This window comes from Triturus cristatus, chromosome 10 (genome assembly GCF_964204655.1).
Source record: "Triturus cristatus chromosome 10, aTriCri1.1, whole genome shotgun sequence".
Taxonomy (NCBI): domain Eukaryota; kingdom Metazoa; phylum Chordata; class Amphibia; order Caudata; family Salamandridae; genus Triturus; species Triturus cristatus.
In genome coordinates, this window is record NC_140593.1 from 433,989,604 (window position 1) to 434,008,488 (window position 18,885).

Sequence of the window (18,885 nt, forward strand, 5' to 3'; positions counted from 1 at the left end):
AGTGGTCAGGACTTGGGCTGCGGTGATCTTTCAGCTGCACCGCAAGCGCAACGTCGTTTCTTTGGCCACACTGTGGTGATGCATGGATTTTTCTTCGACATGTCGGTGCTTTGTCAGGAAAAAGAGGCGCTGAAGGGTGATGCGTGGATTTTTTTCTTTTCTTTGCAGCAAAGCCACCTCCAAGGGCCAAGAACTGGAATTGGCAGCACTTGGCAAGCCAGAACTCCCAGCAGAGGAGTTCAGGAGCTGCAGGTGACGTATTTGATGGCCTGAGACTTCTTTACAGGAGGCAAGCACGAACAAGCTCTTGGAGCACCTTGGCAAGCAGGATACAAGAAAGCTAAGACCAGTCTTTTCACTACCCAAGACAGAAGTAGCAAGTAGCAGGCCAGCACAACACAGCAACAATCAGAGTGGCAGCTCCCCTCCTACAGCTTCTCCAGCTCTTCTTGGCATAATCTCCTTTAGTCCAGAAGTGTTCTAGAAAGGTGGGGTCACAGCTCAAGTACTTATACCAGTTTCTACCTTTGAAGTAGGCAAACTTTAAAGGAAAGTCTTTGTAGTGCACAAGACCCTGCCTTTCTCTGACCTGGCTCCAGGCACACTACAGGGGGTGGAGACAGCTTTGTATGAGGATAGGCACATCCCTATTCAGGTGTCAGAGACAACTCCACCCACCACTCTAGCTCAGAAAGACCCTTCATCCTGATTATGGGTCATCATGATATGCAGGGCACACCTAAGCTCCCTTTGTGTGACTGCACAATCAGCCCAACTGTCAGCCTAAACCAGACTTTGATTCCACAGGCAGGCAAAGACATAGAATGGCAAAGCAAGAAAATGCCCACTTCCAAAAGTGGCATTTTCCAAAACACAATTTAAAAACCAACTTCACTAAAAGATGTATTTTTAAATTCTGAGCGCTGGGAGCCCAAACTCCAAATCTCTATCTCTTCCCAATTTGCAGTTACACTTGTAAGTTGTTACAAGACAGTCCCAATGGTAACTTATGGGAGAGATAGTCCTTGCAATAGCGAAAAAAGAAATTAGCAGTATTTCACCATCGGGACATGTAAAACACACCAGTATATGTCAAGATAACTCTTGTGATTAATGTTCCTGCTAGAGAGAGAGATCGGACTTTTGTCTAGTTGCAGTATTGACTTGACATGCCATAAAGTTGCGCAGAGAGTTAATATGCTCTTTTCATTATTTCTTTGATCCCCTCTGAGGCGGAAAGCCGGAGGTTTTTGCTAAAGCTTCACTATTCTAAAAACTGTCACAAATTACTGCTTTTAATTCACAAAAACGCTCTTGCTCACCTGAAAGCTGAAAGCGCTGCTGCTACGCGCTCACTCAGACCCCCACCTTCAGGGAAACGACATCAGCGCCAGCGCGCCAAAGGCGGAGCCACGCCCACTGCGAGGCCACGCCCACCGACCGACTACTTAAACGCTTGAAAAGGGCAACGATCCCATTCTTTGATCCCCTCTGAGGCGGAAAGCCGGAGGTTTTTGCTAAAGCTTCACTATTCTAAAAACTGTCACAAATTACTGCTTTTAATTCACAAAAACGCTCTTGCTCACCTGAAAGCTGAAAGCGCTGCTGCTACGCGCTCACTCAGACCCCCACCTTCAGGGAAACGACATCAGCGCCAGCGCGCCAAAGGCGGAGCCACGCCCACTGCGAGGCCACGCCCACCGACCGACTACTTAAACGCTTGAAAAGGGCAACGATCCCATTCTTTGATCCCCTCTGAGGCGGAAAGCCGGAGGTTTTTGCTAAAGCTTCACTATTTTAAAAACTGTCACAAATTACTGCTTTTAAATTCACAAAAACGCTCTTGCTCACCTGAAAGCTGAAAGCGCTGCTGCTACGCGCTCACTCAGACCCCCACCTTCAGGGAAACGACATCAGCGCCAGCGCGCCAAAGGCGGAGCCACGCCCACTGCGAGGCCACGCCCATTACGTCCATTATAAATGTGTCGACCTCCCCAGCGCAGCGGACGAGCGCAGCGGGAGCGCCGTTTGCGCGCCGAGGGCGCGCCTGGGGCGGGCCCGTCTGCGCCCGTCCGCGCACGGCCGGGCCCAGGGCCAGAACCCCTGCCCGATTCCCTTCACCCAACTATAAAGTACTCCCGCAGAGATCTATTGAGCCTCAGACCTCCCCCACCCTCCTGTGATTACATCTATAATCTCAAGGGACCTTTCACTTGCTGCTCCTCATGCAAACCAGTGCAGCTCACGCTACCCTCTAAACCCAGCAAACCTGCCACCCTTAACTTTGCCTCTCTGAATTGCCGTTCACTTCCCAAACATGCGATTCAGATTGCCGACATTATAGAAGACCATGGAATTGATATACTCTTCCTCACGGAAACATGGCTCGGCCCTCATTCTCAATCTGACATGGTCCTAGCAACCCCACAGGGCTACTGTATTCAATCCTTACCCCGTCCTCTAGGCAAAGGAGGCGGGTTAGCCATCATTCATCGAGAACACCTCCACTGCAAAACCCACGACGCACAGATTATCGACGCAGAAAGTCTGCACTTTTCTGTCACACTTAACCCAACCACCTCCCTTACAGGACTCCTCATCTACCGCCCTCCCGGCATCCCGGGTCCCTTCACCTGTTCGCTTCTGGACTTAGTCACTACGCAAGCCCACTCCCTTTCAAACTACATGATAGTTGGAGACTTGAACATCCACCTAAACGACCCGGCCAACTCGGTAGCCCATGATCTGATTCAAGATCTAGCGGCTCTCGATATCCATCTTTTAAACTCCGGAGCCACCCACACCAAGGGCCACCTTTTAGACCCCGTATTCACCAACTCGTCCTCAATGCTTGCCAAGGAGGCCTTTCCCCTCCCCTGGACAGACCACTTCCTGGTCTCTTTTCAATTACCTGGAACCTCCACGACAAACCGTACTCCCCCTACCTTCAGTAAGGATAGGACCTGGCCCAGACTCTCCACGGACGAATGGGCCCGGACCCTGGAAAAAAACATCCCTGCCCAGGCCGAAGACCCAAACACGGCTGATAAAAGATTCAGAGACTGGATTACCGTCTCCCTAGACCTTATACTCCCACTCAGAAATAGAGAGAATAAAAACGGCAAACATGGTTCGGCACCATGGTACTCCGCAGAGTTAAGAACACTGCGCAAAAATTGCAAAAAGGCCGAACGACTCTGGAGAAAGACTTGGCAACATGCCAACAAAGAAGCCTACCAATCTGCGGTCAAAATTTACAAAGAGGCTATCAAATCAGCCAAAGCTTCCTACTACTACACACGTATACAAGAAGCATCCAATTCAGCCCGAGAATCTTTTCTGATCGTCAAAGAGCTGACCAAGGTCCCCACCACCTCCTCCTCCATCACCCCCAAAGTTGACAGAAGTAACGAGCTAGCCAACTTTTTCAACGAGAAAATCACCCGGATCCTGGCCTCCCTCCCTCCCCCCAGTACCCCCTACATTATGGAAAGTAGCACTTCCCCCGAATCGACTGAAAGCATCTGTCGTTCTGCGCTTCAGACTTTCCGACCTGTCACCCACGTAGAGGTTGAGCGAACCTTAGTTAAAATGAAAAGTGGTTCCCCCTTAGACCCAGCCCCTATCAGGTTCCTCAAGACCGTAGCCTCAGTAATCGTCCCTACCATTACGGACCTTATCAACTGTTCGTTCTCCCATGGAACCGTCCCCGACAGCTGGAAGAGTGCTGTGGTTAAAGCACTCTTAAAAAAACCCCAGCTAGATCCATCGGACCTGTCCAACTATAGGCCAATATCCCTGCTCCCGGGCATTAGTAAAGTCACCGAGAAATTGGTAAACATTCAACTATCCCAGTTCCTCGAAACAAATAAACTGCTCCGACAATCCCAAACCGGTTTTCGCCCAGGCCATGGAACTGACACCGCACTCCTTGCAGTGATTGAAGAGGCAAGGGGCCTACTAGATTCAGGAGGATCAGTGGCAGTGATCCTCCTGGATCTAAGTGCAGCCTTCGACACGGTCAACCACCGTGTCCTTCTGAGTAGACTGACAAATGCAGGACTTACCGGGACAGCTATCAAATGGATCGAATCCTATCTTACAGGACGCACCTTTCAAGTATGGGATGACAGCCACCACTCATCCACCCTCCCACTCACTAGCGGCGTTCCCCAGGGCTCCTCCCTAAGCCCGACGCTTTTTAACGTCTATATGGCCCCCCTCGAGGACGTGGTAACACCTTTTAACATCAAAATGGTGAGTTACGCTGACGATACCCAACTAGTCGTCTCCCTGTCCCAGCTGATTGACCATCCTGAAAATCTTACCAACTGCCTCATAAACATCCACAACTGGATGAACGAATCATCTTTGAAACTGAATGGGACCAAGACTGAGGTAATGTTACTCGGCAAGCAATGGACAACTATTTCTCCCACGATATGGCCCGATGTGTTCGGCGAAATCCCCTCCCCCAAATCGGAAATCAAGACACTCAGGGTATGGCTAGAGCCACAGCTTACAATGAAGACCCAGGCAACCAAAACTTCGGGCACATGCTTTGGGCTCATGCGGACGACCCGTAAAATTCTGCCCTTACTACCACCCATGTCCAGAAAGCTCCTTATCCAAGGCCTAGTGTTGTCCCGTTTGGACTACAGCAATCTGGTCTATTTGGGAGCCCCCGAGGCTACCATCACGAAACTCCAGCGGACACAAAACGCGGCAGCACGCATGATTACCAACACCCCCTCCAGATTATCCGCCAAGCCAGCCCTCAAAGCCCTGCATTGGCTGCCTGTGCGCCAAAGGGTGCACTTTAAAGCAATGTGTATCGCACACAAGCTCTACAACGGATCTGGCCCTGCGACCCTCAGCGAAATGATCACTCCTTATACAGCAACCAGATCGCTACGATCTCATAATGAGAATCTAGTCCGCATCCCCAGATTCAAAAAAGTCCGCACAGGAGGTCGTCAATTCTCAGTTCAGGCGGCTAAGGGCTGGAACGCACTCCCTCGCGCCCTCAGACTGGAATCCAACTTCCTTGCGTTCCGAAAAAAATTAAAGACCCATCTGTTCCCCAAATAATACCCTTCGGCTTCCTCCCCTCTCAACAGGATTCAAGCTACATAGCGCGGGGATGCCCTTGGGTCACCAGGCGCTTTAGAAATCGCTTAAATTAAAAAAAAATTAATTAAAATATGTCCTACTTTTCACATACACTGCACTCTGCCCATGGGGGTTACCTTGGGCCTACCTTAGGGGTGCCTTACATTTAGGAGAAGGGAAGGTTTAGGCCTGGCAAGTGGGTGCACTTGCCAGGTCGACATGGCAGTTTGAAACTGCACTCATAGACACTGCAGTGGCAGGCCTGAGACATGTTTGCAGGCCTAATAATGTGGGTGGCACAATCGGTGCTAGAGACCCACTAGTAGCATTTGAATTGCAGGTCCTAGGCACACACCGTGCAGTTTACTAGGGATCTACCAGTAAATCAAATATGCTAATCACGAATCACCAATTACAATCACAATTTACGCTGGGAGCACTTGCACGTTAGCACTGATCAGCAGTGGTATAGTGCCCAGTGTTTAAAAATCAACAAAAACAAAATGCAGCACACAGTCAAAAACACGAGGTCAGAAGAAAAAAAGACAGGGGAAACACACAAAATATGCCCGGTTTAACAGCCTTCTTAATTGATTGGTCTGTTATTGTGTCGCTCACATTTTCTTCCACCTGCTACAGCATACAGCATGGGGTAATGGGTTCAGCCCACTTTAGCCATTGGCTAGCTTCACTGTGAGTGAATGAATTCCTCCCTTTCACAAGAGGCACATTAAAACCCTTCTGTGCTGGGGACTACTATGTCAATGTGTGCTTTTTGAGACACAAAATTGTTATTTCTCTTAGCCAATAGTTTTTTAAGATCGGAAAAGGCCAGAAAGCTTTCCCAACAATAACATTTTGCAAAACTCATGACAAAATAAAACAAGCACTGACTAAACCTAGAGGCTGGTAACCCAAGCCAGACCTATTGGCTTTGTCGATGTTTGTTTTTTACATACATTTAATTACCTTCTCGTAACATTGAGAAAGCTCTCAGTGTTCAAGCCATGGAGTGACATTTACTTGTTGATATGTAGTTACGCTCACCAGGCTCTGTCATCTGTGTGATTTGGTTGACCAGTCCGCACAGTACAAGAGAGGGGCAGTAGCAGAAGAGGTGGTGACAGGTGGTAGAGGGTATGCCAGCACGGGCTTACAACGGTGATATGCACATGATCAGCATGTATGTATGTGAGGATGTCTATATTTGGCCAGCCTATGTCAGGAACAACGTAAAATGCACACACATAGACCAGTTTAATAGGGAGACATTCTTGTTACATTGCAACAATTATGTGGCAAATATCTGTAGTGTGTCATTAAAGCAGATATTGGTTGGACACATACTTGGTGATGGGTATCTGCTGTTGTGCCAGTCCTGGTTGCACCCCTGCAACAAATGTGTTGCTGTCTACTGCTTGCAATTCCACACGAACAAGTAGTTGGAGGACGAAAGGAGATGAAGGTCATCATGTTCATGTCTTTCATTTGTGTGGATGTGTTCCCCATGTGAGGAGGTGTATGTTTGCATGTGTATGAGTGTGCCCTATGTCCTGTCTGTGACTAGTGCTTCAAGTGGTGACATTAGCAGTGTATATGACACATTGTTTCATTAATTCAGTGGATCTTCCATATGCTGACAGTGATTATTTCCGGTACAGATAGGCAATGCATCTGGTGAAAATTCATGCTGGAATGGATGTGCTGGTCCAGAGAGGAAGTGCTATGATTCAGCTCCCCCAACACAGCTGCCAAGTGTATCCTTGCAAACGTATCCTTCATCTGACCCCGCTTATCCTGACATTTCATCTTAATGTCCCCCCGGGGAGCATACCACCATTCCAAAGTATTCACCTTATTGGTGACACACTGTTACAAGGCCACCTTCTTCGCTCCACTGAGGGTTTGTGGAGGAAGACCATATAATTCATAATTTTGATCAAATTCACAGTTCATCACAAAGTCTGTCTCCTTCTCACTTAGGGGCAGATTTACAAGCCCCCTGCGCCACCAGTACGTCAATCTTTGTGACGTACTGGTGGCACATTTTCATGCCCCATATTTACAAGCACCTGCGTGGCTTTTCCTGTCCTTGTAAATATGGCCCCTTTACACGCAGCACTTTGCGTGAAAGGGGTGTTCCAAGGGTGTTGCTGTGGGTGTTCCCACGCAACATCCATGGAACCCGACACATTTCCAGATTTACGAGGAATCGTAAATCTGGAAATGCGCCTGAATGCTACGCCTTCCCAGGGGAGACGTAGGGAGGTGCAACGAGGAGAAATGTTTTAATTTCTCCTTGTTTTTCCCTCTTTCAATGCGTGCTGCATTCAACAGCACACAGTGAAAGAGGAAAATGCCTATAGTCATTGCTTTTGTGCGGGAAGGTGCCCCTCCCCTTCCCATGAGTCAGGCATCCCTGCACTATGGTGCAAAGGTGCCTGCACCGGCGCATAGCAGCTGTTTGTGCACCAGCGCAGGGGAGAGCAGAGGAATGCGACATATTATTGTAAATATGTCATATTCCTGTGCTTTGGAAGTGCCGCAGCGTGGCGCAGCCAAAGGACTTGCGTTGCCGCGCTGTGGCACTTCCTCGTAAATCTGCCTCTTAGTTTCCTCTTCCTCGTAATGCATTGTTCGATGTCTTATAGGATCTTGCATGATCTGGCAGGGCTCTCATTCCAAACTGTTCCCAGCAGAAAGGAAAGAGAGTAGAGCCCTGTGGGTGGAATGTAATTACATGCTTCAAATTGTAATTGGTGCCAGGTGTGTACGATTATGGTCAGAAGTGATTTGTCTGTTTCTTCCATTCCCATTTTTACTCAGCATAAACATATTAATACGCTTACGCACAATTGCCAGATATATGCGTAATTTACAACCACAATGCTTCTTGTTCCACCATTATAGTGCAAATTGAGGCATGCATCTATCCTCCCTCTCATTTGTACTGTTGCATAGGGGGTAAAAGACATATGCCTATTCCTGTTCAGAAAAATCCAAACGTATTTTGTGAATAGCATATTCAGTAAAGGGCGCAAAGTAGGGGCAGGGCTGGACAGGGAACCCAAAGCAGCACTGGCAATTAAGTAGGACCAGCCGCCCTCCCCCAGGGCAGGGGTGGGGGGGTGCAAGTGTAAAGCACTGCTGGTTTGGTTACTGGGGCCAATATTACAGCACCCCAGTGACAAAAAACGGCCCCCACTGCTGCTAAACCGGCCCACACCCTTCCAGCCTCCCGTGAAAATGCCCGATGCCTGCTAAGGCCAGTCTGGTCCTGGGTAGAAGGTGCAGTGTTAAATTTGTAAAATAAATGTTGGTGCCCAAAGATCTGCTTACAAGCCCGCAGCTGGCACTGGCGTTAGAAATACCAAGGCTTTGTGGCTTCATGGTTTTGAATCCACCTCATGACTGTTTAATCCACTTCCAGACACTCTCCGCCCTTTTATCTCACTCCTGCAGAACCTACTTTCTCCCTTTGTGACGGTTTTCCATCTTTCTCTTCCTCCTTCTTTGCCCTTTATGCCTTCTCCCTCTCTTGCGCTTGGGAAGTGACCGATGAGGGAAAATAACTGCTGGTCCTCAAAAATGAGTGCCAGTGGCCTCCACCTGCAACCACCGGCTCAAATTAAGCACTGAGGAAGTGTGCTGCTTGTAGGTGTGAATTTCTGACTTACCATTGTGAATCAGGCCTACAGCGCTGATCAGCAACATGAAATATATAATATGTTTATCAAATAACATCTGAGATAATAATGAGAATAATAAATCCAGACGCATATTCAAACAAAAATAGTATTGCCTTAGTTGATATACGCCACATAAAACAACATGACAATGCATTGCAACATATAAAAACTAACATTTGTTAGACAATAAAAGAGTTGCATGGTCTAATCGTCATAAAGAACTGTCTCCCAATTCTGCAACGGGTCCACTTGAAAGCTTTTTATCTTCATGTATGTTTTTTGAAGCACTTGAAAGTTACTCTTGGAAAGGAAGGTCTGGAGGTTGATACTTTGCTACTGCTGGTAAAAGTCTGTAGTTTTCCCACTTCACATTTTCCAAGGTTTATCGGTATTTGGAACCTCCGTCCCATGCTCTATTACATGTTCAAAGAGTTTTTGTCTTGAATCTCGTGTCATTAGAAGCCTGAATTCATAAAATCTAAAACAAATGCATAGGGATGAGAAAGAATTATAATCACATTTTGAATCAACCTAGCTGTGTTTTTCAAGACTGGACAACAAAAACTGCTTGCCAATTCCTGGACTGTGGACTCAAGCCACTGTCTGAGAATTCTCCAGACAAGTTTGCTCAGTGTGAGTTAGTCCTCTCAGGGAGGAGCCAAATTTACAGTTTAACAATTTATTCTGAGAAAGTTTCTTATTTATCTAGGAGTTTATATCATGTATCTTTTCTACTATAGTTTTAACATTAAGAGTGGAGAGGCGGTAACGAGTAACTCCAGAGGAGGGGTGAGGGCGGGGGGGATTAAGGAGAATTACGATTTGGAACATGAAGGTCCCCTTACAATTCCAGGGGAATCTGTAATTGCGGACCTGTTTCCTCAGTAACTCATCATTTTGGGCCAAAGTTTCATAAATCTGATGTCCAGCCCCTTTACACTCAAGAGACCACATGTAATGAGGGACTTAGAGATGTAGAGGCATGCAAAGTGTTATGTCTGCACTCAGCATTATTCCTAATTTAACCAAGTGTGGTAACACATCCCTTAAAATTCAATCCTTTACCGTGCTCATTTTCCATCTGCTGACACAAGTTAATTAAGTTCCTGGAATCGGGAAAACAAATACGAGAATGGGCTTAGTAATTGCATGACCTGCATATTGTCCTCGTTTCTGGGCTTGGTAACTCATGGTGGCTGCTAACTAGGGTGGAGATACTGGCTTGTATTGATAACGTTGGCCCCAGTATCTCACATTCTAGTTACCAGCCATCCCGAAGTGAGGGTTTAAATATCAAGTTTTACTTATTGAGTCGAACTGCAAGTAAGTCAACTGCCTTTTATAGTGACTGTAGGAACTGTTGTTTTTCAATATACAAATATGTAGCACCACATTTTAAAAATTGAACTAAAACCACCCCCCAAAATAATTTGCAAAACAATCTAAAAGATTTTTAATTAGTGGAGTGAGAGAATAGATTTGGACAGAAGCCCTGCCCTTAGCCCTACTTTGTGTGTTCTGATTCCCTTATGCATTTGTCCATGAGACCATCTTCAGGACTATCATAAATTTTACAGTTGACCCCTGAATGGTGTTTCCAAAGATTCAAGAATTATAGAATACAATTGATACGTATATGTCAAATCGATCGTCGTTCTGTATCTCTACTTTGTTTAAGGTGAATAATCATCAAAAGATACAGTAAAGTGAACTCTGGTGCGTTTTGGACGGTGTAATTAAATTTCCAGTCCCCAGCAACTTCTCAATTGAAGAAGTTTATTCTGTTGAATTTTGTAGCGCAGCGAAAATTCGGCAGTCTGCAGTCGGATTACTATCAATTGTATTCTATAATTCTTGAATCTTTGGAAACACCATTCAGAGGTCAACTGTTAAATTTATGATAGTCCTGAAGATGGTCTCATGGACAAAAGCATAGAGACTGAAACGTCGACATTCACACTCTGTTCTGGAAAATAATGTACAATGAGAAGAAGTGTTTACAATAGTGACATTGAAGGATTACACAATTGTATTTATTTTCCTCTTGTCACATTGTTTGTATAACTGTGTAGTACCCTTGATACATTTCAAAAGATAAAAACCTTTTTCTATATATACCCGTGTTTTGAATATTTATTGTTTTGTGATTGGTTCATTGGTTCTTATGTCCTCACAAGGAAGAAAACTATTTCTTAGATAAAATTCATTTGAATAATATCTCTCTGGCGAGTTTATCGATAATTCTTGCAGTTAAAATATATATCAAAAGCAATAGAACAGAGTATTCCAAATAAATCCCTTGAAGGCGCCTTTTACCCGTTCATTTGATTTGCCCAAGCCCTCAAGGGTAGATTGGGTTTCCCATTATATTCAACTGCTCTTTATACAGCTCCAAGACTGGTAACACTGATTATTCAGGGACCTAGGGACTCATGAACGTCTAACGGGGCAGACCAATAATCTATCAGTTACAGGTTTCTTTCCAACTAAAGGAATAAAGCTGTAATGGCAATCCACCATGTTTTATAGAAGACCTTTAATGCACAGATTATATGCAAGCATTTGTTTTGTTTTGATGTTTGTTTTGTTTTGTTTTTAAAATACTTTAATGCCAATAAATACAGTAATATAAAAAAGAAGTACTTTGATAAATAAAAAGTCATCAATTAACATACTGTATTAAGAACTTGAGAGAAACAGTAAAGTCTTTATAATTTTGTAAGGGTAGCAAAGGGAAAGAGGGAAGGAAAAGCATAAAGGATAAAATAAAACATAAGTTTTCTCATTAATATGTTGACCCAAAAATACTGTTCTAATGTACATCTTAATATGAATTAGTGAAACATGAACTACAAAACTAAAAAGCCATTTTACAATCAAATAAAAAAGAAAAACTAAGAGAAAATATTTACGAAGGATAAACATTTTCATACAAGACCGGAATAGTGTTTAATATAACATTGTCAACTTGGTTAAGAAATTTAGTAAGAGGTAACCATAACAATTCAGCATTATGAGAAGACAATAACTGAGTGGTGTACGCAGCATCTAATTTATGAAGTCAGCACACTGAATCCCACCAAACCTTGAGGATAACTTAGATGATGACTTCCAATTAAAAATGATTTGCTGAAAAGCAAATGCTAATAAGATATGTAATAATTTATATGTAGGGAAAGATGGGACAAGGGAACTGGTTAAGGAACCTAAAAAATATAAAGAACATTAAAGTAATAATCTAAACAAAAAATCTTCTCAATCTTGTACCAAACCTTATGCCAGAAAGAAACTGTATAGGGACATCTAAATAACATATGCATAAGATCTACCTTAGGAAAATTACAAGACCAACATCTATCATATATATCTAAACAAAATCTGGAGCAGTGTAGGGGAGTGAGATATAATCTATGATATATGAAAAATAGGGATTGAGCAAAACTAGCTGATTTAGAAATTCTATTTATTCGTGCCCATATATTATTCCAAAAAGAAACATCCCAAGTAATCTCCAGATCCCCTTCCCATATAAGCTCCAACTTGGATTTGATTTGAGAGGTATTTGGAAGAGAAAGATATTTATAAATTAAGCAAGGCTTTAGGACTGGTTTTTAAGAAATCAGTAAATCCAGTAGGAAAAGAAACTAAACTTGTGGAATGTTGCATTGAAAAATAAACATCAAGAATGACATTCATCAATGCTAACAAATGAGGATAAAAAGATTTGGGACAATGATAAATAAGATAAAATTGAGGAAAGACATAGGAGATTTATTATGAAAAAGGTGAGATACCTACATAAGACCCTTATCCTTCCAGGTACGTCAAAAGAAAAGTCTATTATTGATTTTAATTAGAAAATTGTACCATATCTGCATTGTCAGAAATATAGAAGAAGTCAAAGGGGTTGGAAGAAACGTAGATTTGATCAATGAAGCCATTTTTTTCAAAATAAAAGAATGGAGAAGCAACTTTGTAGAAGACCAAAAGGACACCTCTTTGAAAGCGAAAGGAAAAAGAAAGGCTTTTTCAAGCTCTAGCCACAACGGAGAAAAGGGCGAGGTTAATTCAACAGGCCAAAGCGCTGCTTGATGGAAAGCAAAAGCTCTATAATAATAATAGAAATTCGGAAAATTCACAACTCCAGCTAATTTTGATTTTTATAGAGTGACTGAAGCTACTCTTGTGTTTTTTATCGTGCCATAAAAATGTGAGAAGAATTGAGTGAATTTTCTTAAAGAAATGTTTGGGAATATGAACTGGCAACATAGAAAGAAGCTATAATAATAGTGGGGAGATCATCATTTTAATGGAATCCAAGTAACCCCACCAAGACAAAAATAAAGGATTGTAAGATGATAGAATATTCTCTCTGGAATGGAGTTGGTGAACCAAAGAGCTATATATTTAATCCTAGCAGAAGTAGACCATTTATAACCCGTAAAATGATAAGAATGATTGAAAGTATGTTTATTCAGAGGAAGAATTTCAGTTTTTTATCTATTTATTTTATACCCTGAAACATAAGGACATTTCTTGCAAAAGCGGAGGCAAAGAACTGTCAGGAGAAGAAATAAATAAAAGAATATCATCTGCATATGCAGCGAATTTTAAATGACGATCTCCATAAGGAAAACCAGAAATAGAGAATTATTATGAAATCAAGAGAAAAAGGGTTCAGGCACTAAAGCAAATAATAAAGGAGAAAGTGGACAACCTTGTCTAACACCCCTATAAAGGGGAAATAGAAAAAAACTATACCATTGACCAATACTGATGCACGAGGATTACAATATAAACGCTATACACTTAGGGCCAAATCCATGCCATTTTAGTGATTTAAGCATAATCTCCCAATTCAGTCTATCAAACGCCTTCTCAGCATTAATTGTTATGGCTGCAAGGGAAGACTTAAATGTAGGGGCTTTACTAAGAACATTAGGATATAATCGAACATTATCCAATAGAGGTCTGACTTTAAAAAGTACTGATTGTTCCTTCCCAATAAAAGTTGGAAGAAAGGACTCCTAATCAAGAGCTAAAAGTTTGGCAAACATTTTATACTCCACATACTCCACATTTAATAAGGAGATGGGCCTATAATGTTTACAATCTTTGGGATCCTTACCATCTTTGTGGATAAACCTCTTGAAAAGTGCCTGAAGTGGATTTAATAAAATAATTAAACAACCAATATAAATAGGGAAGGAGAAGATGAGAGAAATGAAGATAAAATTCCATTCAACCGTAAAAGCATCAGGGCCTATTTTTTTTTCTCTAACTTTAAAGATTTTAATGCTCTAGAAAGCTTATCAGAGGTAAGATCATCCTCTAAAAAATCAAAATCTAGGTCAGGGGGAACATGATGTGAAGGTTGACTTAAATATTCTTCATTTAGAGAAGACTGGGTCTCTAATTCTGGAGTATATAAGTACTTATAAAATGTAATAAACTCTTCTAAAATAGCTTGATGATTAGTAAATACTTCCCTTGAGAAGATGATACAGAGTCAATGAGATGTCGTTATTTCCTTACCTTTAAATAATTTGGTAACAATTTACTAAATTTATTTTTCCCACCATAATAACGCGTATAGAATGGACTTCATCAGTGGAAATAGCATTAAACTTCAATTTGGCCTGCAACAAATTATGAAGATCAGAAGACAGTTTAGGAGAGAAATATTGTGTTTCCAAAGATTTGATTGATGAAATCAATTTTCTTTTTCTTGGAGACATAGTTTAAGATAAAATCTTGTGCAGATGCTTTAAACGTGTCCCATAATAAGGAAGGAAAGATATCCAAATTATCATTAGATGAAAATAATTCTGAAACAAAAGAAATAAAGGAACTAGAAAATTGAGCATCCAGTAGCAAAGAATTATTGAATTTCCATCTATTCAAAAGAGAACTGGGGAGCCTAATCCAAGTCAGTGACAACAATGGCATGATCAAAAAGTAAATTTAGAGTGATGTGGGATTGTATAATGCATTGTTAAAGAGGTTTGGAGAAAAATGTGATCCAATTAGGAAAGTGTACCATGAGAGGCTGAATAAAAAGTATAAGCTCTGACTGTAGGGTTAGACAATCTCCATGAATCTACCAAGGCACTTTTAGAAATAGCAGAATGAAATTGTGCATTTTGCGTGACAATAATGGAACCGAGGACTGTCTATCCAAAAGGTATCCAGAATTTGTTTACAATTCCCATCCAGAATAAAATACGCATCATGAAACTATGTACGTTTCTTTCAATAAAAGGCCAAAAAGTACAAACAGTTTGTGTAGAACGGTAAATATTCAAAATAGTAAGAGGGACCCTATCTACAAAAAGATTAACAATAATCCTTCTACTAATTTAATCTGTATCTTGTGAAACCACTTTAAGATTAAGAGATTGTTTGCACGATACCACAACCCCATTCCTTTTATTCACTGAAGGAGAAACAAAGACATGCCCAACCCAGTTTTGTTTAAATTTCAATGCTTCAGATTGAATAAGAGCGAGATCAGGATTAGATTTACCTAAATGTGATAATACTCACTGTCATTTAACAAGGTTCAGAGACCCTTTAATTTTCCACAATTACTCGGAATTATAAAAAATAAGTAGAGAATAGATATTTTGGGGGCATTAAGCTTACTTAAAAATAATACAATAAATATCAAAAGATAGAAAAAGAACAATGAAGGAATGAGAAAAGAGAATATGAAAGAGATAAGAAAAGAATAAGAAAAGGAGAAGAATACCAATTAAAGAATAAGAAAGACCAGGAAAGGAAGATAAAAAGGAGAAATGAGAAACAAGAGGAAGACACAGGGCAAATCCAAAAAGGTTGACTATAAAAACATACTTGAAGAAATGGCAAAAGGAAAATAAATGGGGTGGTGACGACACATGAAACAATGACTCACCTAGAAGGGTAGGAATCCACGTCACATCACAGCCATAAACACTTAAGAGGGACGACCGCACCATGCAAACATAAAAGATTAATCTGTAGAAAAAGACAAGGAGAACATATTAAAACAAATAATATAACATATTAAAACATCATTAAATTAAAGGAAGCCATATTAGATCATCAGAAAATCCTAACATAGAGGAAAGAAAATCGATCAAGTAAAGGGACCAGCTGTATCCAAGGTATGCATTTGTATGAACTTTTTAAGTTCAGCTGGGTCTTCAAATGCTGTATTCTGGAATGTCACCTTAAAAATACAAGGATGAAAAAGACCATATCTGCTGTCAAGAGTACGAAGAGGAGTACAGAGATTGAGACATTCCTTCATTCTGGCTGCAGTGGTTTTGGAAACATCTTGAGAGAAGTAAATTCTGTTGCCCAGCCAAGAGATTTGACGTTTAGCTTCAAGTCAGTAAACTTCAGTGTAATGACTCCCCTTGGTATGACAGAAGTTGTAGACAACGCCGGACGAGGACAAAGGCCTGTGCGCCCTTTGAATATTCAGCGAGGTTGAGGAAGGCATATCTAACAATTTTGGAAGGAAGGAGGTAAAAAGGAGACAGGATTGGACCCTTCCACTGCCTCAGGCAAGCCATAAATGTGGAGATTATTCCATCTATTCCTGTTTTCCAAGTCCTCTGTGCAACGTTTAAGCTGAAGAACCTCCTTCTCCAAACAGTGAATTTTGTTAGTTTCTTCACACAAATCCACAATCTGCAGTTCCAGCATAGAAACACAATCCTCCGTCATTGACCATTTGTCATCCAAGTGTTGTATCCTGATATTAGTCTCCTCAACGGAAGGACGTAGTGCCCAAATTTCTTCCAACAGTTACTCTAAAGAGATTGGGGACAAGGACTTCTCAGGTGAAGGAGGATCCTGCTTCAACCTTTTGGAAGTAGAAGAAGGAGACTGAGCCGTACTTAAGGAGGACTGTAAGGAGACAGTATGAGGAGTAGTATAATTAGCCATTTCACCGTGGTAATCCAATTTGTCTGTTGTTAATACCTTTGAAGCAAAACCGGCTGAACTAGCACTCAGTCCAGAAGAAGATTGTACCTTGGGATTAAAAACAAAGTAAGGTTTATGTGATTTTCCCATAGAAGGAAAAATACAGCCTGTCAATAATGCCAAACTGACGGAGAGTTGAATTATTATATTGGCACTGCACTTAAGAATATGAAGAAAGTCCAATAATTAGACCACGAAAAAGCAAAGCCATAAAGCCACTTAGAAAATGAAGATTAAACACTTCAGTTCCATGTAATTATTCATACCTGTAAAGCTGCCTTGTGAAACACAGTCAAGGCAACATTAGATTAAAGACATTCCAAAGCGCATAGTGCACTGGTGGCTCCACTCGCATCAGCGAGGAATAAAGCAGAAAATGGCAGCCACTTCTGACGCAGCCGCCTCGGTGATAATAATGTAGTGAAAGAATCGCCGCACCTTCAGCAGAAGCAGCACAGCAGCATCACTCTACTTTCTGCCGTCTCCGCAGCACAAGACCTCAGCAAAAGCAGTGCCAAGAATGCCACAAGGCCCGCAACCAATCCTCTCTGCTAAGCAGCCATCTTAGGTGGCGTCGAAGCCACCACCCCCATTTGTCCAATGTTTTAACTTTGTTGTACTACTTACACGTACTGTAATTCATTCTACAGTTTTAAAGGAGGGCATCCACACACCCTGTAGCTCAATATACAATTGTACTATATCTTCCTTTGCTTTGAAAAATTAAAGCATACGTTAGGGGATAATTTTGCATAAAATAAAAGCTCCTTATTTACTCTTTCACTCTTGCACTAGTATAAGACTGGTAACACTTTTAGTAAAGTTCTAGCTGTTCATACCAAATAATGGAATGTTCTAGGTATAGTTACAACAAATTGCACTGATAAAAGCTGCCTAGTAACCCACTATGAGAGGAGATTACAGTTATTCATGCCATAATATCAGAAATTACATACAACAGGCCCAGTGAGTTTTATTTACTATATCAGGCAATATTTAGAGCAACCTAGGGTCTGACATGTTTCAGCCGCAAAAGCTACTCGCCTTGCAGGAATTCATTGAAATAATTGTGACTAAGATCTCCCTACTGGTAAAATCACGAAGTATTTTTGTTCTGCGGCTGCATTTTAGAAGATTTATCCCAGTACATTGGCTAAATCTTATTAGAATCATTGAGCTATGGCAAGACATGCACCCACAGCACCCTTACAAAAGGCCAGTATGCTATTATTTCTTCAGAAGGAAAAGAATACTGGGAGTGTTCATCTTAGCAGTCACTGTCTTTCTGAAATAATAAGGTCAACATGTTAGTAACAATTTGGGCTAATTACCTAGCCATACTATTCAATCATATAGATTTCCTCTTGTAGCATTTGTTTCCTATCAGAACACCACTTGCCATGTTGATACAGAGGTTCAATTGATAAACTGGGCTAGATCACACTGATAGTGAGTCCCTTGGACATGTAAATAGAATGTCAATGGGTGGTCTGGTCATAGAGGATTTGTTTTGGTTCTCATCACAAGTAAATTTAATCAGTGGATCTCAGTACTATTCTATTCCTCCTATGCAAATACATATTTTTATGGCACACTGCCAAAGCATTCAAACTAGAACAAGTGACACATAGAGACTGGCATCTCTTCTGTTTCATTTAGACAATTTACATTAAGCCACTTATTAAATCTATACCAATGAGTAGCAATATCTCCCTATATACCTATTGTCTTGGTTATAAATAGATCAACATTTTATCAATTATATTATAATTCGAACTGAACAAACTGTACTAGCCCTACTTGGAATTAAAAAACTTGCTGGCAGTTTTGGCCCTATTATGTTATTTTCAGGAGCAACTCAGATATTTTAGCATGAACTACACATGGTCCAAGCCAATTGCCACTCAATAACTCTTATTGCATTCACCCTGTGCAGTAATCCAGTGCCAATCCAAAGCAAGGACTATGTACAAGAATAATTGTAGGTCAACAGGCGAACATATGGAAATGTACAACATGCATAGATTTTGACGTTCACTCCTGGGTATTTTTGTGAACCGTCTTGAAAATCCGATGCATTCTGCAAACCATCAAAGATGAAATTGCT

General features: G+C 41.7%; 1 long non-coding RNA gene across 1 annotated transcript in view; it reads right to left on the reverse strand.

Annotated features, from left to right (window-relative positions):
* Positions 1-9,017: 9,017 nt before the first annotated feature.
* The window catches only part of LOC146789576 (uncharacterized), a 52,943-nt gene continuing 43,075 nt past the window's right edge, over positions 9,018-18,885 (reverse strand). Inside the window, exons 3-4 of the long non-coding RNA XR_014969829.1 lie at positions 15,718-15,800; positions 9,018-9,279 (exon numbers count right to left, since the gene is read on the reverse strand). This is a non-coding gene — a long non-coding RNA (uncharacterized LOC146789576). The remainder of the gene's footprint in view (positions 9,280-15,717; positions 15,801-18,885) is intronic.